Source organism: Panulirus ornatus, chromosome 59 (assembly GCF_036320965.1).
Source record: "Panulirus ornatus isolate Po-2019 chromosome 59, ASM3632096v1, whole genome shotgun sequence".
Taxonomy (NCBI): Eukaryota; Metazoa; Arthropoda; class Malacostraca; order Decapoda; family Palinuridae; genus Panulirus; species Panulirus ornatus.
Genome location: NC_092282.1, coordinates 16,174,787 through 16,193,919, shown reverse-complemented (window position 1 = coordinate 16,193,919; position 19,133 = coordinate 16,174,787).

Sequence of the window (19,133 nt, the reverse complement as noted above, 5' to 3'; positions counted from 1 at the left end):
GGAACGATGTGGTATACCAGGGTCGATGTGCAGTTAGTGGACTGAACCAGGGCATTAGAAACATCTGGGGTAAACCATGGAAAGTTCTGTAAAAAGTAAACTGTAGATTGATGTGGCTAAAACTAAAAGTGGAGGGAAAGAGATGGGTGATCATTTGTGCCAATGCACCTGGTCATTAGAAGAAAGATCATGAGAGGCAAGTGTTTTGGGAGCAGCTGAGTGAGTGTGTTAGCAGCTTTGATGCACAAGACCAGATTATAGTGATGGGTGATTTGAATGCAAAGGTGAGTAATGTGGCATTTGAGGGTATGATTGGTTTATATGAGGTGTTCATTGTTGTAAATGGAAATGCTGAAGAGTTTTGGATTTGTGTGCTAAAAAAGGACTAGTGATTGGGAATACCTGGTTTAAAAAGAAGAGATATACATAAGTATATGTATGTGAGTAGGAGAGATGGCCAGAGGGCATTATTGGATTACGTGTTAATTGACAGGGATGTAAAAGAGACTTTTGGATGTTAATGTGCTGAGAAGGGCAGCTGGAGCGGTCTGATCACTATCTTGTGGAGGCAAAAGTGAAGATTTGTAGAGGATTTCAGAAAAGAAGGAAGAATGTTGGGGAGCGGAGAGTAAGTGAACTTGGAAAAGAGACATGTGTGACGAAGTACCAGGAGAGATTAAGTGCATAAGGCAAAAGGTGAGAACAAATGACGTAAGGGGAGTGGGGGAGGAATGGGATGTATTTAGGGAAGCAGTGATGGTGTGTGCAAAAGATGCCTGTGGCATGAGAAAGGTGGGAGGTGGGCAGATTAGAAAGGGTAATGAATGGTGGGATGAAGAAGTAAGAGTGTTAATGAAAGAGAAGAGAGGTGTTTGGACGATTTTTGCAGGGAAGTAGTGCAAATGACTGGGAGATGTATAAAAGAAAGCGGCAGGAGGTCAAGAGGTGAAAAAGAGGGCAAATGAGAGTTGGGGTGAGAGAGTATCATTAAATTTTACGGGAGAATAAAAAGATTTTTGGAAGGAGGTAAATAAAGTGTGTAACACAAGAAAAACCCTGGGAACATCAGTGAAGGTGGCAAATGGGGATGTAATAACAAGTAGTGATGAAGTGAGGAGATGAAATGAATATTTTGAAGGTTTGTTGAATGTGTTTGATGATAAAGTGGCAGATATAGGGTGTTTTGGTTGGGATGGTGTGTGAAGTGAGAGGGTCAGGGAGAATGGTTTGATAAACAGAAGTGGTAGTGAAAGCTTTGTGGAAGATGAGAGTTGGCAAGGCGGCAAGTTTGGACGGTATTGCAGTGGAATTTATAAGAAACGGGTGACTGTGTTGTTGGTTGGTTGAAAAGGATATTCAATGTATGTATGGATCATGGTGAAGTGCTTGAAGATTGGCGGAATGCATGCACAGTGCCATTGCACAAAGGAAAAGGGGATACAGGTGAATGTTCAAATTATAAAGGCATAAGTTTGTTGAGTATTCTTAGGAAATTATATGGGAGGATATTGATTGAGAGGATAAAGGAATGTACAGAGCATCAGACTGGGGAAGAGCAGTGTGGTTTCAGAAGTGGTAGAGGATATGTGGATCAGGTGTTTGCTATGAAGAATGTTTGTGAGAAATACTTAGAAAAAAATGTGGATATGTACGTAGCATTTATGGAAGGTTTTAAGAGTATATGGTATCGGAGGTAAGTTGCTAGAAGCAGTGAAAAGTTTTTACCGAGGATGTAAGGCATATGTACAAGTAGGAAGAGAGGAAAGTTATTGGTTCCCAGTGAATGTCGGTTTGCGACAGGGGTACTTGATGTCTCCATGGTTGTTTAATCTGTTATTGATGGGGTTGTTAGGGAGGTGAGTGCCAGAGTTTGGAGAGAGGGGCAAGTACACAGTCTGTTGTGGATGAGAGGGCTTGGGAAACGAGTCAGTTGTTGTTCGCTGATGATACAGCACTGGTAGCTGATTTGAGTGAGAAACTGCAGAAGTTAGTGACTGAGCTTGATAAAGTGTGTGAAAGAAGAAAGTTGAGAGTAAATCTGAATAAGAGCAAGGTTATTAGGTTTAGTAGGTTTAAGTGACAAGTTAATTGGGAGGTAAGGGTGAATGGAGAAAAAATGGAGGAAGTGAAGTGTTTTAGATATCTGGGAGTGGATTTAGCAGCGGATGGAACCATGGAAATAGCAGTGAGTCACAGGGTAGGGGAGGGAGCGAAGTTTCTGGGAGTGCTGAAGAATGTGTGGAAGGCAAGAACGTTATCTCGGAGAGCAAATATGGGCATATTTGAAGGAATAGTGGTTCCAATAATGTTATATGGTTGTAAGGCATGGGCTATGGATAGGGTTGTGCAGAGGAGGGTGGTTGTGAAGAAAATTAAAATGTTTGAGGACAATATGTAGTGTGAGGTGGTTTGATTAAGTAATGAAAGGGTAAGAGAGATTTGTGGTAACAAAATGAGTGTGGTTGAGAGAGCAGAAGAGGGTGAGTTGAAATGGTTTGGACACATGGAGAGAATTAGTGAGGAAAGATTGACAAAGAGAATATATGTGTCAGAGGTGGAGGGAAGGAGAAGCAGGAGACCAAATTGGAGGTGGAGGGATGGAGTGAAAAAGATTTTGAGCGATGGAGGCCTGAACGTACAGGAGAACGAAAGGCATGCAAGGAATAGAGTGAATTAGAGCGATGTGGTATACCGGGGTGACGTGCTGTCAGTGGATTGAACCAGGGCATGTGAAGTGTCTTGGGTAAACCTTGGAAAGGTGTGTGGGGCCTGGATGTGGAAAGGGAGCTGTGGTTTCGGTGCATTACACATGACAGCTAGAGACTGAGTGTGAACAAATGTGGCATTTTTTTAGTCTGTTCCTAGTGTTGTCTCGCTAGAGGGGATGCTGTTTTGTGTGTGGCGGGTTGGCGATGAGAAGGGACAAGGGCAGCAAGTATGGATATGTACATGTGTGTATATGTATATGTCTGTGTATGTATATATTGAAATGTATACCTATGTATATGTGTGTGTGTGGGTGTTTATGTATATACATGTGTATGTGGGTGGGTTGGGCCATTCCTCGTCTGTGTCCTTGTGCTACCTCATTAATGTCGGAGACAGCAGTTAAGTATGATTATATATTTATTTATTTTACTTTGTCGCTGTCTCCTGCGTTAGTGAGGTAGCGCAAGGAAACAGACGAAAGAATGGCCCAACCCACCCACATACACATGTATATACATACACGTCCACACATGCAAATATACATACCTATACATCTCAATGTACACATATATATACACACACAGACATATACATATATACACATGTACATAATTCATACTGTCTGCCTTTATTCATTCCCATCGCCACCTCGCCACACATGGAATAACAACCCCCTCCCCCCTCATGTGTGCGAGGTAGCGCTAGGAAAAGACAACAAAGGCCCCATTCGTTCACACAGTCTCTAGCTGTCATGTAATAATGCACCGAAACCACAGCTCCCTTTCCACATCCAGGCCCCACACAACTTTCCATGGTTTACCCCAGACGCTTCACATGCCCTGGTTCAATCCATTGACAGCACGTCTACCCTGGTATACCACATCGTTCCAATTCACTCTATTCCTTGCACGCCTTTCACCCTCCTGCATGTTCAGGCCCTGATCACTCAAAATCTTTTTCACTCCATCCTTCCACCTCCAATTTGGTCTCCCACTTCTCCTCGTTCCCTCCACCTTTGACACATATGTCCTCTCTGTCAATCTTTCCTCACTCATTCTCTCCATGTGACCAAACCATTTCAAAACACCCCCTTCTGCTCTCTCAACCACACTCTTTTTATTTCCACACATCTTTCTTACCCTTACATTACTTACTCGATCAAACCACCTCAAACCACATATTGTCCTCAAACATCTCATTTCCAGCACATCCACCCTCCTCTGCACAACTCCATCCAAAGCCCATGCCTCGCAGCCATACACCATTGTTGGAACCACTGTTCCTTCAAACATACCCATTTTTGCTTTCTGAGATTATGTTCTCGACTTCCAAACATTCTTCAAGGCTCCCAGAATTTTCGCCCCCTCCCCCAACCTATGATTCACTTCCGCTTCCATGGTTCCATCCGCTGCCAGATCCACTCCCAGATATCTAAAACACTTTACTTCCTCCAGTTTTTCTCCATTCAAACTTACCTCCCAATTGACTTGACCCTCAACCCTACTGTACCTAATAACCTTGCTCTTATTCACATTTACTCTTAACTTTCTTCTTTCACACACTTTACCAAACTCAGTCACCAGTTTCTGCAGTTTCTCACATGAATCAGCCACCAGTGCTGTATCATCAGCAAACAACAACTGACTCGCTTCCCAAGCTCTCTCATCCACAACAAACTGCATACTTGCCCTTCTTTCCAAAACTCTTGCATTCACCTCCCTAACAACCCCATTCATAAACAAATTAAACAACCATGGAGACATCACACACCCCTGCCGCAAACCTACATTCACTGAGAGCCAATCACTTTCCTCTCTTCCTGCACGTACACATGCCTTACATCCTCGATAAAAACTTTTCACTGCTTCTAACAACTTGCCTCCCACACCATATATTCTTAATACCTTCCACAGAACATCTCTATCAACTCTATCATATGCCTTTTCCAGATCCATAAATGCTACATACAAATCCATTTGCTTTTCTAAGTATTTCTCATACATTCTTCAAAGCAAACACCTAATCCACACATCCTCTACCACTTCTGAAACCACACTGCTCTTCCCCAATCTGATGCTCTGTACATGCCTTCACCCTCTCAATCAATACCTCCCCATATAATTTACCAGGAATACTCAAGAAACTTATACCTCTGTGATTTGAGCATTCACTCCTATCCCCTTTGCCTTTGTACAATTGCACTATGCAAGCATTCCGCCAGTCCTCAGGCACCTCACCATGAATCATACATACATTAAATAACCTTACCAACCAGTCAACAATACAGTCACCCTCTTTTTTAATAAATTCCACTGCAATACCATCCAAACCTGCTGGCTTGCTGGCTTTCATCTTCCGCAAAGCTTTTACTACCTCTTCTCTGTTTACCAAATCATTTTCCCTAACCCTCTCACTTTGCACACCACCTCGACCAAAACACCCTATATCTGCCACTCTATCATCAAACACATTCAACAAACCTTCAAAATACTCACTCCATCTCCTTCTCACATCACCACTACTTGTTATCACCTCCCCATTAGCCCCCTTCACTGAAGTTCCCATTTGCTCCCTTGTCTTACGCACTTTATTTAGCTCCTTCCAAAACATCTTTTTATTTTCCCTAAAATTTAATGATACTCTCTCACCCCAACTCTCATTTGCCCTCTTTTTCACCTTTTGCACCTTTCTCTTGATCTCCTGCCTCTTTCTTTTATACATCTCCCACTCATTTGCATTCTTTCCCTGCAAAAATCGTCCAAATGCCTCTCTCTTCTCTTTCACTAATATTCTAACTTCTTCATCCCACCACTCACTACACTTTCTAATCAACCCACCTCCCTCGCTTCTCATACCACAAGCATCTTTTGCGCAAGCCATCACTGCTTCCCTAAATACATCCCATTCCTCCCCCACTCCCCTTACCTCCTTTGTTCTTACCTTTTTCCATTCTGTACTCAGTCCCTCCTGGTACTTCCTCACACAAGTCTCCCTCCCAAGCTGACTTACTCTCACCACTCTCTTCACCTCAACATTCTCTCTTCTTTTCTGAAAACCCCTACAAATCTTCACCTTGGCCTCCACAAGATAATGATCAGACATCCCCCCAGTTGCACCTCTTAGCGCATAAACTTCCAAGAGTCTCTCTTTCTCGCGCCTATCAATTAACACGTAGTCCAACAACGCTCTCTGGCCATCTCTCCTACTTACATACCTATACTATTTACCGATACATACCTACTTACATACGTATACTTATGTATATCTCGCTTTTTAAACCAGGTATTCCCAATCACCAGTCCTTTTTCAGAACATAAATCTACAAGCTCTTCACCATTTCCATTTACAACACTGAACACCCCATGTATACCAATTATTCCCTCAACTGCCACATTACTCAACTTTGCATTCAAATCACCCATCACTGTAACCCGGTCTTGTGCATCAACGCCACTAACACACTCATTCAGCTGCTCCCAAAACAATTGCCTCTCTTAATCTTTCTTCTCATGCCCAGTTTTACCCATATCAATCTAGAATTTACTTTCTTACACTCTATTACATACTCCCACAACTCCTGTTTCAGGAGTACTGCTACTTCTTCCCTTGCTCTTGTCCTCTCACTAACCCCTGACTGTACTCCCAAGACATTCCCAAACCACTCTTCCCCTTTACCCTTGAGCTTCGTTTCACTCAGAGCCAAAACATACAGGTTCCTTTCCTCAAACATACAACCTATCTCTCCTTTTTACTCATCTTGGTTACATCCACACACATTTAGACACCCCAATCTGAGCCTTCGAGGAGGATGAGCACTCCCCGCATGACTCCTTCTTCTGTTTCCCCTTTTAGGAAAGTTAAATGCAAGGAGGGGAGGGTTTCTGGGGCCCCGCTCCTGTCCCCTTTAGTTGCCTTCTACGAAACGTGAGGAATGCGTGGGAAGTATTCTTTCTCCCCTTTCCCCAGGGATATATATATATATATATATATATATATATATATATATATATATATATATATATATATATATATATCTTTTCTTTCTTTTAAACTATTCGCCATTTCCTGCGTTAGCGAGGTAACGTTAGGAACAGAGGACTGGGCCTTTTTTGGAATATCCTCACCTGTCCCCCTCTGTTCCTTCTTTTGGAAAATTTAAAAAAAAAGAGAGGGGAGGATTTCCAGCCCCCCGCTCCCTCCCCTTTTAGTCGCCTTCTACGACACACAGGGAATACGTGGGAAGTATTCTTAATCCCCTATCCCCAGGGATGATATATATATATATATATATATATATATATATATATATATATATATATATATATATGAGGATGTGTGGATCAGGTGTTTGCTTTGAAGAATGTATGTGAGAAATACTTAGAAAAGCAAATGGATTTGTATGTAGCATTTATGGATCTGGAGAAGGCATATGATAGAGTTGATAGAGATGCTCTGTGGAAGGTATTAAGAATATATGGTGTGGGAGGCAAGTTGTTAGAAGCAGTGAAAAGTTTTTATCAAGGATGTAAGGCATGTGTACGTGTAGGAAGAGAGGAAAGTGATTGGTTCTCAGTGAATGTAGGTTTGCGGCAGGGGTGTGTGATGTCTCCATGGTTGTTTAATTTGTTTATGGATGGGGTTGTTAGGGAGGTGAATGCAAAAGTTTTGGAAAGAGGGGCAAGTATGAAGTCTGTTGGGGATGAGAGAGCTTGGGAAGTGAGTCAGTTGTTCGCTGATGATACAGCGCTGGTGGCTGATTCATGTGAGAAAGTGCAGAAGCTGGTGACTGAGTTTGGTAAAGTGTGTGAAAGAAGAAAGTTAAGAGTAAATGTGAATAAGAGCAAGGTTATTAGGTACAGTAGGGTTGAGGGTCAAGTCAATTGGGAAGTAAGTTTGAATGGAGAAAAACTGGAGGAAGTAAAGTGTTTTAGATATCTGGGAGTGGATCTGGCAGCGATGGAACCATGGAAGCGGAAGTGGATCATAGGGTGGGGGAGGGGGCGAAAATTCTGGGAGCCTTGAAGAATGTGTGGAAGTCGAGAACATTATCTCGGAAAGCAAAAATGGGTATGTTTGAAGGAATAGTGGTTCCAACAATGTTGTATGGTTGCGAGGCGTGGGCTATAGAGAGAGTTGTGCGCAGGAGGGTGGATGTGCTGGAAATGAGATGTTTGAGGATAATGTATTGTGTGAGGTGGTTTGATCGAGTAAGTAACGTAAGGGTAAGAGAGATGTGTGGAAATAAAAAGAGCGTGGTTGAGAGAGCAGAAGAGGGGTTTTGAAATGGTTTGGGCACATGGAGAGAATGAGTGAGGAAAGATTGACCAAGAGGATATATGTGTCGGAGGTGGAGGGAACGAGGAGAAGTGGGAGACCAAATTGCAGGTGGAAAGATGGAGTGAAAAAGATTTTGTGTGATCGGGGCCTGAACATGCAGGAGGGTGAAAGGAGGGCAAGGAATAGAGTGAACTGGATCGATGTGGTATACCGGGGTTGACGTGCTGTCAGTGGATTGAATCAAGGCATGTGAAGCGTCTGGGGTAAACCATGGAAAGCTGTGTAGGTATGTATATTTGCGTGTGTGGACGTATGTATATACATGTGTATGGGGGTGGGTTGGGCCATTTCTTTTGTCTGTTTCCTTGCGATACCTCGCAAACGCGGGAGACAGCGACAAAAAAAAAAAAAAAGAAATTATCCCTGGGGATAGGGGTGAAAGAATACTTCCCACACATTCCTCACGTGTCGTATAAAGCGACTAGAGGGGACGGGAGCGGGGGGGGGCCAGAAATCCTCCCCTCCTTGTATTTTAACTTTCTAAAAATGGGAAACAGAAGGAGTCACGCGGGGAGTGCTCATCCTCCTCATAGACTCAGATTGGGGTGTCTAAATGTGTGTGGATGTAACCAAGATGTGAAAAAAGGAGAGATAGGTAGTATGTTTGAGGAAAGGAACCTGGATGTTTTGGCTCTGAGTGAAACGAAGCTCAAGGGTAAAGGGGAAGAGTGGTTTGGGAATATCTTAGGAGTAAAGTCAGGGGTTAGTGAGAGGACAAGAGCAAGTGAAGGGGTAGCACTACTCCTGAAACAGGAGTTGTGGGAGTATGTGATAGAATGTAAGAAAGTAAATTCTCGATTAATATGGGTAAAACTGAAAGTTGATGGAGAGAGATGGGTGATTATTGGTGCATATGCACCTGGGCATGAGAAGAAAGATCATGAGAGGCAAGTGTTTTGGGAGCAGCTGAATGAGTGTGTTAGTGGTTTTGATGCACAAGACCGGGTTATAGTGATGGGTGATTTGAATGCAAAGGTGAGCAATGTGGCAGTTGAGGGAATAATTGGTATACATGGGGTGTTCAGTGTTGTAAATGGAAATGGTGAAGAGCTTGTAGATTTATGTGCTGAAAAAGGACAGGTGATTGGGAATACTTGGTTTAAAAAGCGAGGTATACATAAGTATACGTATGTATGTAGGAGACATGGCCAGAGAGCATTATTGGATTACGTGTTAATTGACAGGCTTGCGAAAGAGAGACTTTTGGATGTTAATGTGCTGAGAGGTGCAACTGGAGGGATGTCTGATCGTTATCTTGTGGAGGCTAAGGTGAAGATTTGTATGGGTTTTCAGAAAAGAAGAGTGAATGTTGGGGTGAAGAGGGTGGTGAGAGTAAGTGAGCTTGGGAAGATGACTTGTGGGAGGAATTACCAGGAGAGACTGAGTGCAGAATGGAAAAAGGTGAGAACAATGGAAGTAAGGGGAGTGGGGGAGGAATGGGATGTATTTAGGGAATCAGTGATGGATTGCGCAAAAGATGCTTGTGGCATGAGAAGCGTGGGAGGTGGGTTGATTAGAAAGGGTAGTGAGTGGTGGGATGAAGAAGTAAGATTATTAGTGAAAGAGAAGAGAGAGGCATTTGGACAATTTTTGCTGGGAAAAAATGCAATTGAGTGGGAGATGTATAAAAGAAAGAGACAGGAGGTCAAGAGAAAGGTTCAAGAGGTGAAAAAGAGGGCAAATGAGAGTTGAGGTGAGAGAGTATCATTAAATTTTAGGGAGAATAAAAATGTTGTTCTGGAAGGAGGTAAATAAAGTGCGTAAGACAAGGGAGCAAATGGGAACTTCAGTGAAGGGCGCTAATGGGGAGGTGATAACAAGTAGTGGTGATGTGAGAAGGAGATGGATATAGTATTTTTGAAGGTTTGTTGAATGTGCTTGATGATAGAGTGGCAGGTATAGGGTGTTTTGGTCGAGGTGGTGTGCAAAGTGAGAGGGTTAGGGAAAATGATTTGGTAAACAGAGAAGAGGTAGTAAAAGCTTTGCGGAAGATGAAAGCCAGCAAGCCAGCAGGTTTGGATGGTATTGCAGTGGAATCTATTAAAAAAGGGGGTGACTGTATTGTTGACTGGTTGGTAAGGTTATTTAATGTATGTATGACTCATGGTGAGGTGCCTGAGGATTGGCGGAATGCGTGCATAGTGCCATTGTACAAAGGCAAAGGGGATAAGAGTGAGTGCTCAAATTACAGAGGTATAAGTTTGTTGAGTATTCCTGGTAAATTATATGGGAGGGTATTGATTAAGAGGGTGAAAGCATGTTCAGAGCATCAGATTGGGGAAGAGCAGTGTGGTTTCAGAAGTGGTAGAGGATGTGTGGATCAGGTGTTTGCTTTGAAGAATGTATGTGAGAAATACTTAGAAAAGCAAATGGATTTGTATGTAGCATTTATGGATCTGGAGAAGGCATATGATAGAGTTGATAGAGATGCTTTGTGGAAGGTATTAAGAATATATGGTGTGGGAGGCAAGTTGTTAGAAGCAGTGAAAAGTTTTTATCGAGGATGTAAGGCATGTGTACGTGTAAGAAGAGAGGAAAGTGATTGGTTCTCAGCGAATGTAGGTTTGCGGTAGGGGTGTGTGATGTCTCCATGGTTGTTTAATTTGTTTATGGATGGGGTTGGGGTTGTTAGGGAGGTGAATGCAAGAGTTTTGGAAAGAGGGGCAAGTATGAAGTCTGTTGTGGATGAGAGCGCTTGGGAAGTGAGTCAGTTGTTGTTCGCTGATGATACAGCGCTGGTGGCTGATTCATGTGAGAAACTGCAGAAGCTGGTGACTGAGTTTGGTAAAGTGTGTGAAAGAAGAAAGTTAAGAGTAAATGTGAATAAGAGCAAGGTTATTAGGTACAGTAGGGTTGAGGGTCAAGTCAATTGGGAGGTAAGTTTGAATGGAGAAAAACTGGAGGAAGTAAAGTGTTTTAGATATCTGGGAGTGGATCTGGCAGCGGATGGAACCATGGAAGCGGAAGTGAATCATAGGGTGGGGGAGGGGGCGAAAATCCTGGGAGCCTTGAAGAATGTGTGGAAGTCGAGAACATTATCTCGGAAAGCAAAAATGGGTATGTTTGAAGGAATAGTGGTTCCAACAATGTTGTATGGTTGCGAGGCGTGGGCTATGGATAGAGTTGTGCGCAGGAGGGTGGATGTGATGGAAATGAGATGTTTGAGGACAATGTGTGGTGTGAGGTGGTTTGATCGAGTAAGTAATGTAAGTGTAAGAGAGATGTGTGGAAATAAAAAGAGCGTGGTTGAGAGAGCAGAAGAGGGTGTTTTGAAATGGTTTGGGCACATGGAGAGAATGAGTGAGGAAAGATTGACCAAGAGGATATATGTGTTGGAGGTGGAGGGAACGAGGAGAAGTGGGAGACCAAATTGGAGGTGGAAAGATGGAGTGAAAAAGATTTTGTGTGATCGGGGCCTGAACATGCAGGAGGGTGAAAGGCGGGCAAGGAATAGAGTGAATTGGATCGATGTGGTATACCGGGGTTGACGTGCTGTCAGTGGATTGAAGCAGGGCATGTGAAGCGTCTGGGGTAAACCATGGAAAGTTGTGTGGGGCCTGGATGTGGAAAGGGAGCTGTGGTTTTGGGCATTATTGCATGACAGCTAGAGACTGAGTGTGAACGAATGGGGCCTTTTTTGTCTTTTCCTAGCGCTACCTCGCACACATGAGGGGGGAGGGGGATGGTATTCCATGTGTGGCGATGGGAATGAATAAAGGCAGACAGTGTGAATTGTGTGCATGGGTATATAGGTATGTGTCTGTGTGTGTATATATATGTGTACATTGAGATGTATAGGTATGTGTATTTGCGTGTGTGGACGTGTATGTATATTCATGTGTATGGGGGTGGGTTGGGCCATTTCTTTCGTCTGTTTCCTTGCGCTACCTTGCAAACGCGGGAGACAGCGACAAAGCAAAATAAATAAAAAATTAATATATATATATATATATATATATATATATATATATATATATATATACATATATATACTTCCCACGTATTCCCTGCGTGTCGAAGGCGACTAAAAGGGAAGGGAGCGGGTTGCTGGAAATCCTCACCTCTCATTTTTTTTAATTTTCCAAAAGAAAGAACAGAGAAGGGGGCCAGGTGAGGATATTACCTTAAAGGCCCAGTCCTCTGCTCTTAACGCTACCTCGCTAATGCGGGAAATGGCGAATAGTATGAAAAAAAAAAAAAAATATATATATATATATATATATATATATATATATATATATATATATATATATATATATATATATATATATATATATATATTTCTTTCATCTGTTTCCTTGCGCTACCTCGCAAATGCGGGAAACAGTGACAAAGCAAAAATATATATATATATATATATATATATATATATATATATATATATATTTTTCCAAACTATTCGCCATTTCCCGCATTAGCGAGGTAGCGTTAAGAACAGAGGACTGGGCCATTGAGGGAATATCCTGACCTGGGCCCCTTCTCTGTTCCTTCTTTTGGAAAATTAAAAAAAATTGAGAGGGGAGGATTTCCAGCCCCCACTCCCTCCCCTTTTAGTCGCCTTCTACGACACGCAGGGAATACGTGGGAAGTATTCTTTCTACCCTATCCCCAGGGATATATATATATATATATATATATATATATATATATATATATATATATACACACACATATATATATATATATATATATATATATATATATATATATATATATATATATATATAGCACAAGGAAACAGATGAAAGAATGGCCCAACCCAACCACATACACATGTATATATATACACACGTCCACACACGCACATATACGTACCTATACATCTCAACGTATACATATATATACACACACAGACATATACATATATACACATGTACATAATTCATACTGTCTGCCCTTATTCATTCCTGTTGCCACCACGCCACACACGAAATGAAAAGACCCCTCCCCCCACATGTGCGCAAGGTAGCGCTAGGAAAAAATAACAAAGGCCACATTCATTCATATTCAGTCTCTAGCTGTCACGTTTGTGTCAGGTGTGTGTGTATATGTGCGTATGTATATGTATGTGTGTGTATGTGTATATGTATGTATATATATGTATATTATCCCTGGGGATAGGGGTGAAAGAATACTTCCCACGTATTCCTCGCGTGTCGTAGAAAGCGACTAGAGGGGACGGGAGCGGGGGGCCAGAAATCCTCCCCTCCTTGTATTAACTTTCTAAAATGGGAAACAGAAGAAGGAGTCACGCGGGGAGTGCTCATCCTCCTCGAAGGCTCAGAGTGGGGTGCCTAAATGTGTGTGGATGTAACCAAGATGTGAAAAAAGGAGAGATAGGTAGTATGTTTGAGGAAAGGAGCCTGGATGTTTTGGCTCTGAGTGAGACGAAGCTCAAGGGTAAAGGGGAAGAGTGGTTTGGGAATGTCTGGGGAGTAAAGTCAGGGGTTAGTGAGAGGACAAGAGCAAGGGAAGGAGTAGCAATACTCCTGAAACAGGAGTTGTGGGAGTATGTGATAGAGTGTAAGAAAGTAAATTCTCGATTAATATGGGTAAAACTGAAAGTTGATGGAGAGAGGTGGGTGATTATTGGTGCATATGCACCTGGGCATGAGAAGAAAGATCAAGAGAGGCAAGTGTTTTGGGAGCAGCTGAATGAGTGTGTTAGTGGTTTTGATGCACGAGACCGGGTTATAGTGATGGGTGATTTGAATGCAAAGGTGAGTAATGTGGCAGTTGAGGGAATAATTGGTATACATGGGGTGTTCAGTGTTGTAAATGGAAATGGTGAAGAGCTTGTAGATTTATGTGCTGAAAAAGGACTGATGATTGGGAATACCTGGTTTAAAAAGCGAGATATACATAAGTATACTTATGTAAGTAGGAGAGATGGCCAGAGAGCGTTATTGGATTACGTGTTAATTGACAGGCGTGCGAAAGAGAGACTTTTGGATGTTAATGTGCTGAGAGGTGCAACTGGAGGGATGTCTGATCATTATCTTGTGGAGGCTAAGGTGAAGATTTGTATGGGTTTTCAGAAAAGAAGAGTGAATGTTGGGGTGAAGAGGGTGGTGAGAGTAAGTGAGCTTGGGAAGGAGACTTGTGTGAGGAAGTACCAGGAGAGACTGAGTACAGCATGGAAAAAGGTGAGAACAATGGAAGTAAGGGGAGTGGGGGAGGAATGGGATGTATTTAGGGAATCAGTGATGGATTGCGCAAAAGATGCTTGTGGCATGAGAAGAGCGGGAGGTGGGTTGATTAGAAAGGGTAGTGAGTGGTGGGATGAAGAAGTAAGAGTATTAGTGAAAGAGAAGAGAGAGGCATTTGGACGATTTTTGCAGGGAAAAAATGCAATTGAGTGGGAGATGTATAAAAGAAAGAGACAGGAGGTCAAGAGAAAGGTGCAAGAGGTGAAAAAAAGGGCAAATGAGAGTTGGGGTGAGAGAGTATCATTAAATTTTAGGGAGAATAAAAAGATGTTCTGGAAGGAGGTAAATAAAGTGCGTAAGACAAGGGAGCAAATGGGAACTTCAGTGAAGGGCGCAAATGGGGAGGTGATAACAAGTAGTGGTGATGTGAGGAGATGGAGTGAGTATTTTGAAGGTTTGTTGAATGTGTTTGATGATAGAGTGGCAGATATAGGGTGTTTTGGTCGAGGTGGTGTGCAAAGTGAGAGGGTTAGGGAAAATGATTTGGTAAACAGAGAAGAGGTAGTGAAGGCTTTGCGGAAGATGAAAGCCGGCAAGGCAGCAGGTTTGGATGGTATTGCAGTGGAATTTATTAAAAAAGGGGGTGACTGTATTGTTGACTGGTTGGTAAGGTTATTTAATGTATGTATGACTCATGGTGAGGTGCCTGAGGATTGGCGGAATGCGTGCATAGTGCCATTGTACAAAGGCAAAGGGGATAAGAGTGAGTGCTCAAATTACAGAGGTATAAGTTTGTTGAGTATTCCTGGTAAATTATATGGGAGGGTATTGATTGAGAGGGTGAAGGCATGTACAGAGCATCAGATTGGGGAAGAGCAGTGTGGTTTCAGAAGTGGTAGAGGATGTGTGGATCAGGTGTTTGCTTTGAAGAATGCATGTGAGAAATACTTAGAAAAGCAAATGGATTTGTATGTAGCATTTATGGATCTGGAGAAGGCATATGATAGAGTTGATAGAGATGCTCTGTGGAAGGTATTAAGAATATATGGTGTGGGAGGAAAGTTGTTAGAAGCAGTGAAAAGTTTTTATCGAGGATGTAAGGCATGTGTACGTGTAGGAAGAGAGGAAAGTGATTGGTTCTCAGTGAATGTAGGTTTGCGGCAGGGGTGTGTGATGTCTCCATGGTTGTTTAATTTGTTTATGGATGGGGTTGTTAGGGAGGTAAATGCAAGAGTTTTGGAAAGAGGGGCAAGTATGAAGTCTGTTGGGGATGAGAGAGCTTGGGAAGTGAGTCAGTTGTTGTTCGCTGATGATACAGTGCTGGTGGCTGATTCATGTGAGAAACTGCAGAAGCTGGTGACTGAGTTTGGAAAAGTGTGTGGAAGAAGAAAGTTAAGAGTAAATGTGAATAAGAGCAAGGTTATTAGGTACAGTAGGGTTGAGGGTCAAGTCAATTTGGAGGTGAGTTTGAATGGAGAAAAACTGGAGGAAGTGAAGTGTTTTAGATATCTGGGAGTGGATCTGGCAGCGGATGGAACCATGGAAGCGGAAGTGGATCATAGGGTGGGGGAGGGGGCGAAAATCCTGGGGGCCTTGAAGAATGTGTGGAAGTCGAGAACATTATCTCGGAAAGCAAAAATGGGTATGTTTGAAGGAATAGTGGTTCCAACAATGTTGTATGGTTGCGAGGCGTGGGCTATGGATAGAGTTGTGCGCAGGAGGATGGATGTGCTGGAAATGAGATGTTTGAGGACAATGTGTGGTGTGAGGTGGTTTGATCGAGTGAGTAACGTAAGGGTAAGAGAGATGTGTGGAAATAAAAAGAGCGTGGTTGAGAGAGCAGAAGAGGGTGTTTTGAAGTGGTTTGGGCACATGGAGAGGATGAGTGAGGAAAGATTGACCAAGAGGATATATGTGTCGGAGGTGGAGGGAACAAGGAGAAGAGGGAGACCAAATTGGAGGTGGAAAGATGGAGTGAAAAAGATTTTGTGTGATCGGGGCCTGAGCATGCAGGAGGGTGAAAGGAGGGCAAGGAATAGAGTGAATTGGAGCGATGTGGTATACCGGGGTTGACGTGCTGTCAGTGGATTGAAGCAGGGCATGTGAAGCGTCTGGGGTAAACCATGGAAAGCTGTGTAGGTATGTATATTTGCGTGTGTGGACGTATGTATATACATGTGTATGGGGGGGTTGGGCCATTTCTTTCGTCTGTTTCCTTGCGCTACCTCGCAAACGCGGGAGACAGCGACAAAGTATGATAAAAATATATATATATATATATATATATATATATATATATATATATATATATATATATATATATATATATATATATACACATATACACATATATGAATAAAGTGTATATGAATGCGCACCTTCATAGAACATACAAACCTCCAACAGCCAGGATCGAACCTGGGACCCTTTGTGCAAGAGGCACAAAGGGTCCCAGGTTCGATTCTGGCTGTTGGAGGTTTGTATGTTATATATATATATATATATATATATATATATATATATATATATATATATATATATATATATATATATTATCCCTGGGGATGGGGGTGAAAGAATGCTTCCCACGCATTCCTCGCGTGTCGTAGAAGGCGACTAGAGGGGACGGGAGCGGGGGACCAGAAATCCTCCCCTCCTTGTATTTTTAACTTTCTAAAATGGGAAACAGAAGATATATATATATATATATATATATATATATATATATATATATATATATATATTTGCGCCCTTCACTGAAGTTCCCATTTGCTCCCTTGTCTTACGCACTTTATTTACCTCCTTCCAGAACATCTTTTTATTCTCCCTAAAATTTAATGATACTCTCTCACCCCAACTCTCATTTGCCCTTTTTTTCACCTCTTGCACCTTTCTCTTGACCTCCTGTCTCTTTCTTTTATACGTCTCCCACTCAACTGCATTTTTTCCTTGCAAAAATCGTCCAAATGCCTCTCTCTTCTCTTTCACTAATACTCTTACTTCATCCCACCACTCACTACCCTTTCTAATCAACCCACCTCCCACTCTTCTCATGCTACAAGCATCTTTTGCACAATCCATCACTGATTCCCTAAATACATCCCATTCCTCCCCCACTCCCCTTACTTCCATTGTTCTCACCTTTTTCCATTCTGTACTCAGTCTCTCCTGGTACTTCCTCACACAAGTCTCCTTCCCAAGCTCACTTACTCTCACCACCCTCTTCACCCCAACATTCACTCTTCTTTTCTGAAAACCCATACAAATCTTCACCTTAGCCTCCACAAGATAATGATCAGACATCCCTCCAGTTGCACCTCTCAGCACATTAACATCCAAAAGTCTCTCTTTCGCGCGCCTGTCAATTAACACGTAATCCAATAACGATCTCTGGCCATCTCTCCTACTTACATAAGTATACTTATGTATATCTCGCTTTTTGAACCAGGTATTCCCCATCATCAGTCCTTTTTCAGCACATAAATCTACAAGCTCTTCACCATTTCCATTTACAACACTGAACACCCCATGTATACCAATTATTCCCTCAACTGCCACATTACTCACCTTTGCATTCAAATCACCCATCACTATAACCCGGTCTCGTGCATCAAAACCACTAACACACTCATTCAGCTGCTCCCAAAACACTTGCCTCTCATGATCTTTCTTCTCATGCCCAGGTGCATATGCACCAATAATCACCCATCTCTCTCCATCAACTTTCAGTTTTACCCATATTAATTGAGAATTTACTTTCTTACATTCTATCACGTACTCCCACAACTCCTGTTTCAGGAGTACTGCTACTCCTTCCCTTGCTCTTGTCCTCTCACTAACCCCTGACTTTACTCCCAAGACATTCCCAAACCACTCTTCCCCTTCACCCTTGAGCTTCGTTTCACTCAGAGCCAAAACATCCAGGTTCCTTTCCTCAAACATACTACCTATCTCTCCTTTTTGTACATCTTGGTTACATCCACACACATTTAGGCACCCCAATCTGAGACTTCGAGGAGTATGAGCACTCCCCGCGTGACTCCTTCTTGTTTCCCATTTTAGAAAGTTAAAAAATACAAGGAGGGGAGGATTTCTGGCCCCCCCGCTCCCGTCCCCTCTAGTCGCTTTCTACGACACGCGAGGAATGCGTGTGAAGTATTCTTTCACCCCTATCCCCAGGGATAATATACATATATATACATACACATACACACACATACACACGCACACGCACATACACACACAGACACACACATACACATACATATATATACATATGAAAAATGTAAGAAACAATTTAGAAAACTGAAACTTCTAGCTTGAAATGAAAAGAAAAAATGAATGTCACATAATGGTTCAACCTCTGGCTATGGAAAAAGGAAATGTTTAATTTATTTACACAAAAGTCAATAGTAGGTGATAACAAGTAGTGGTGATGTGAGAAGATGGAGTGAGTATTTTGAAGGTTTGTTGAATATGTTTGATGATAGAGTGGCAGATATAGGGTGTTTTGGTCGAGGTGGTGTGCAAAGTGAGAGGGTTAGGGAAAATGATTTGGTAAACAGAGAAGAGGTAGTAAAAGCTTTGCGGAAGATGAAAGCCGGCAAGGCAGCAGGTTTGGATGGTATTGCAGTGGAATTTATTAAAAAAGGGGGTGACTGTATTGTTGACTGGTTGGTAAGGTTATTTAATGTATGTATGACTCACGGTGAGGTGCCTGAGGATTGGCGGAATGCATGCATAGTGCCATTGTACAAAGGCAAAGGGGATAAGAGTGAGTGCTCAAATTACAGAGGTATAAGTTTGTTGAGTATTCCTGGTAAATTATATGGGAGGGTATTGATTGAGAGGGTGAAGGCATGTACAGAGCATCAGATTGGGGAAGAGCAGTGTGGTTTCAGAAGTGGTAGAGGATGTGTGGATCAGGTGTTTGCTTTG